Genomic DNA, 6,000 nt, shown 5'->3' with positions numbered 1-6,000 from the left:
ATGCCATTTTTACACTAAAAATTCATAAATCATGCTAAATGAGATCATTTAATCTCGAAATTTACATAGACTCTGTAAATTATGCATGTGACAACATATTAAAGTATCATGGCCCAATTCGAAATTTAACTATTTTTAACCATTTTACCTCTTTTAATCCATTTTTATCTCATAAAAATCATAAATCATGCAATAATAATCCAATTAATACGAGATTTTACATACAACTTGTAAAATATGTATGTGTGGTCATATAAAAGTTTTAAGGTTAGAGAGTAAGTTTAACCATTTCTCGTCATTTTAACCTCCAGTTATACTTAAATACCACGACCATTAGTGAAGGTTAACTTATTTTAGTGAATAAAAGTTCATTTTACTCATAAAAATGTCATAAATCACTAAAAATCATTAAAATGAGCAATAAATTTCCATAAATCATAAAAATGACCTAAATTTAGGACCAGAATATATAACATGCAAAAAATTTCGTGGCTTTATCTTCATAAAACTCAAATTTTTAGTTTTATATGTTAACATTTTAACTCGGAAAAACAATAACCGATTATGCATGCAACATCCTTATACTCTGATACCACTTGTTGGGTTTATATACCTCTTATTAGACTCCTGTAACAGTAAACTAATTAACATCTTAATTATTTGTTCATTAGATCTAGTGCATGCATAACAAAATAAGAGACTTATAAGAAAAACAATGTCCCTTACATTGTAAGTAGGTTCGAAAATATGGGCACAAGTAAGGTCACCCTCCTTCACTTGTTCTTGAGCTTAATATGATGGATGATCCTCATAAGACTCCAAGTATAGAAGACACTCCAATAAGTTTTACCCAATATTCAACCCAAAAATTCTTACTAATATTAACTAGATATGTAGTAGAAATACTACCATAATATTACTAATATTTCTAGTATTACTACCTCTAGTAATAGTTGCAGAGTATTAGTATTTGAGAGTTATAGGTGTAATTTGCATGTGAGGAAATATAAGTGAAAAACAAGCCAAGAACAATAGAGAAAAATGAGCAACAAGTACTCTCTTTGAAGTGCCAAAAACCGGTTGCTCTTATGCCAAGGGAGGAATATTTTTCTCTTGTTTTTACTTATAGCTATATTGTAGGTAGGGTAGTGTAAGATATAGTATGATTAAAGCTTATCTGATATCTCACTATCAAAATCTAACAAAATAAACAAAAGACAAAAGGAGCATCTTTTGCTCTCCTTTGGCCGGTAATATGAAGCCCTTTTGGTCCATTTTTGCCTTTTGTTATTTGTCCCACAAATGCTTATAACTCATATGTTTAACTATCTTACATAATTAATTATTAATGTAATCATTTAACACTTAAATATTACAATTAATAATATAATATACACTCCACTTTTAAGTAGTATACTACCATTATATCAACATATAATGGGTCCTATAATTGCTAGTTAGTTAAAGCTACAAGTTCTTGTAACTTTAAATAACCAATTACCTCTATCTCAAAACTTATATAAAACCTCAACTAATTAAGAATAAGACGTAAAATCGCACACCTATAATTAAGGAATTATTCAATCTTTATCGCATACAATTAATTAAATAGCTATTTGGGCCTCATCCTATATGTGTGACCTAAAGGGATCAACTGACCACCGCCGTCATACGACAGTAATGTCAAACTCTAGTTAGCCAATCATTACCGATTAGTGATGATCAGTTGACTATATAAAGAATCATCCCTTTCATATTCTTGATATGATATTTAATTATGATATTAAATCATGTGATCGCACTATTGTTGAGGGCACATTTTCCAACAAGATATTTGCAAATTGATCAAGGGTTAACCTATGGTCTCGATTGCATAGTCGGAATTCCATACAAACAGTTCTCCAAGTATTTGTGACGATGCGGAGACCACACAAGAACTCTAGGGTAAGGCTAAGGTAGGTTTCCTCATGGGCATAGAATAGCTTTCTGAGGCCCAAACCATCAAAGAATATTTCAGTTTGATACCTTATACCTAGGACCTCTAAAACTTTGGTATCAATGAATTGAGTTGGCTCATAATGCTTGCCTAGCAACATAAATCATGCTAAATGAGATCATTTAATCTCGAAATTTACATAGACTCTGTTAATTATGTATGTGACAACATATTAAAGTATCATGGCCCAATTCGAAATTTAACTATTTTTAACCATTTTACCTCTTTTAATACATTTTTATCTCATAAAAATCATAAATCATGCAATAATAATCCAATTAATACGACATTTTATATACAACTTGTAAAATATGTATGTGAGGTCATTTAAAAGTTTTAAGGTCAGAGAGTAAGTTTAACCATTTCTCGTCATTTTAACCTCCATTTATGCCATTTTTACACTAAAATCTCATAAATCATGAAATATTAATCACATTAATATGATATTTTACATGCAATACATAAAATATTCATGTGAGGTTATACTAAAATACCACGACCATTAGTGAAGGTTAACTTATTTTAGTGAATAAAAGTTCATTTTACTCATAAAAATGTCATAAATCACAAAAAATCATTAAAATGAGCAATAAATTTCGATAAATCATAAAAATGACCTAAAAAAATTTTAGGACTAGAATATATAACATGCAAAAAATTTCGTGGCTTTATCTTCATAAAACTCAAATTTTTAGTTTTATATGTTAACATTTTAACTCGGAAAAACAATAACCGATTATGCATGCAACATCCTTATAATCTGATACCACTTGTTGGGTTTATATACGTCTTATTAGACTCCTGTAACAGTGAACTAATTAACATCTTAATTTTTTGTTCATTAGATCTAGTGCATGCATAACAAAATAAGAGACTTATAAGAAAAACAATGTCCCTTACATTGTAAGTAGGTTCGAAAATATGGGCACAAGTAAGGTCATCTTCCTTCACTTGTTCTTGAGCTTAATATGATGGATGATCCTCCTAAGACTCCAAGTATAGAAGACACTCCAATAAGTTGCACCCAATATTCAACCCCAAAATTCTTACTAATATTAACTAGATATGTAGTAGAAATGCTACCATAATATTACTAATATTTCTAGTATTACTACCTCTAGTAATAGTTGGAGAGTATTAGTATTTGAGAGTTATAGGTGTAATTTGCATGTGAGGAAATATAAGTGAAAAACAAGCCAAGAACAATAGAGAAAAATGAGGAACAAGTACTCTCTTTTATGTGCCAAAAACCGGTTGCTCTTATGCCAAGGGAGGAATATTTTTCTCTTGTTTTTACTTATAGCTATAGTGTAGGTAAGGTAGTTTAAGATATAGTATGACTAAAGCTTATATGATATGTCACTATCACAATCTAACCGAAATAAACAAAAGACAAAAGGAGCATCTTTTGCTCTCCTTTGACCGGTAATATGAAGCCCTTTTGGTCCATTTTTGCCTTTTGTTATTTGTCCCACAAATGCTTATAAATCATATGTTTAACTATCTTACATAATTAATTATTAATGTAATCATTTAACACTTAAATATTACAATTAATAATATAATATACACTCCACTTTTAAGTAGTATACTACCATTATATCAATATATAATGGGTCCTATAATTGCTAGTTAGTTAAAGCTACAAGTTCTTGTAACTTTAAATAACCAATTACCTCTACCTCAAAACTTATATAAAACCTCAACTAATTTAGAATAAGACGTAAAATCGCACTCCCATAATTAAGGAATTAATAAATCTTTATCGCATACACTTAATTAAATAGCTATTTGGGCCTCATCCTATAGTTGTGACCTAAAGGGATCAACTGACCACCGCCGTCATACGACAGTAATGTCAAACTCTAGTTAGCCATTCATTACCGATTAGTGATGATCAGTTGACTATATAAAGAATCATCCCTTTTATATTCTTGATATGATATTTAATTATGATATTAAATCATGTGATCGCACTATTATTGAGGGCACATTTTCCAACAAGATATTTGCAAATTGATTAAGTGTTAACCTATGGTCTCGATTGCATAGTCGGAATTCCATACAAACAGTTCTCCAAGTATTTGTGACGATGCGGAGACCACACAAGAACTCTAGGGTAAGGCTAAGGTAGGTTTCCTCATGGGCATAGAATAGTTTTCCGAGGCCCAAACCATCAAAGAACATTTCAGTTTGATACCTTATACCTAGGACCTCTAAAACTTTGGTATCAATGAATTGAGTTGGCTCATAATGCTTACCTAGCAATGTGACGAATTTTTGGCGATGTTCATCGCAAGTGAAGATAACTTCCGGGAAGTATTCGAGTAGCTCCACCCCTCCTATCACCACATTGTGATAGCCTCTTGCCTCTCCTTGGGCGGATGAAGAAGTGACCATGCCCTTCTTGGGTGCAGTCTCAGTGGACATCTTGCCTTTTCCTCTTAGGTTCATCATTTTTTATTGAAAGAGCTAGGGTTTTTGGGTTGATTTTGTGATGGGGTTTTTGAGAGATGATGATGTGAGATTTTGGATAGATAATATAAGGGAAATGAGGGAAGGTGGGGGTGTTTATAAAGAAAAAGGGGTGGAAGTCGAGCGGGTTAGGGTCGGGCTCGGGCGGATTCCACGAGGTTTCCAGCTAAAATAAGGAGGATCCGAGTGTCCCGCAGTGAAGACGAGCGTCTTCGAGGAGCAATCTGAGCGTCTTGTTAGGAGGACGCGCGGATTCTTAGTCAGGGATCTTGGCACTTTTGAGACTGGCTGGGGACGAGCGTATCTTGCTTGAGACGAGCGTCTCATCTGGGTCGAGCGTCTTCTCATGAATCCGAGCGGATTCTCTTCCAGCGAAAAATTATTTCCAAATCCATGTTTAGGACGAGCGTCCCAGGTCAGATACGAGCGTCTTTCCTTCGAGACGAGCGTCTTCCCATGAATCCGAGTGGATTCTTAGTCAGTGCTGATTAATGCTTAGGACAAGGCTAAGGACGAGCGTCCTACGCTCGGGACGAGCGTCTTGAGTCGTCTTTCTCAATCCTTTCTTCTTTTCAATCGAAAATCATTCTCTTGCACCCTTTTGTGATTCCTTCATATCTTTTTAATTAGTGGTTTGAGATAGGACTCCACCAAACTAGCTAGTTCAAATAATCAAGATTCTTTGTCCATAGAGCTCAAGGCCCTTAGAACAAGATAAAAGGCTTGTGAACAAGCCCCAAATAAGCATAAGTATTGTTTGCTTAACTTTAAAACAAAGCTTGGCCAAGGGAGTTTGTCATTTATTTTCTTTTTCACTTTTTTCTTGGCACTTGAATATTTGGAATGCTTCAAACCAACAAGCCCATGATTCTTGTCAATGAAGTATGGCTCACTTTCGTCCGGAAACCCCCGCTTGCCATCTTCCTCTTTCATTTTGGTGATGATGATAGCATCTTGATTACTCAATCCTTCCAAAATAGAAGGAGAATTCTCACAGCATTAATGATCGGGTTCTTTAGAAGTTGAAATTGTGGATGCAAAATTTCCACAAGTGGCTTCATTTGCAAGTTTGTTCTTGAGCTTTTCCACCAAGTACCTTTTATATGATGATTTGACTTTTTGGAGGAGATCCACCATATCGTCTCCAACAATCGTAGGTTCCATGGTGGGTGTAAAATAGTCTTCATAGTAATAGGGAAGGGGCATTATTCTTTTTCGTGATAAGATATCCCAAATTTCTCAAGGATAGGCTCCTTAAGTAGAGTGATCTCACAAACTTCCCCTTCCTTATCCTATGAGTTCTTGCAAAACACGATCTTGTCATCATGGCTATTCTCATAAGAATCGTAGATGAGGGCTTCAATTCTCCTCATTAAATCTCTCTCCAACATCTCAATGTTGACATCAAAGGACACACCCTCATACTCACAAAGGTTAAGAGTATTTGGCTTACTCAACCTCATATCTTCCTCATCAAATACCACACTTTCATACTCACAAGAGCTCAAGGAGATTGGCTCTTCCCACTT

Source organism: Silene latifolia, chromosome Y, assembly GCF_048544455.1.
Source record: "Silene latifolia isolate original U9 population chromosome Y, ASM4854445v1, whole genome shotgun sequence".
In the NCBI taxonomy this organism is placed as follows: domain Eukaryota; kingdom Viridiplantae; phylum Streptophyta; class Magnoliopsida; order Caryophyllales; family Caryophyllaceae; genus Silene; species Silene latifolia.
The sequence above is the reverse complement of the archived record's forward strand: the minus strand, read 5'-3'. Positions refer to the sequence as shown.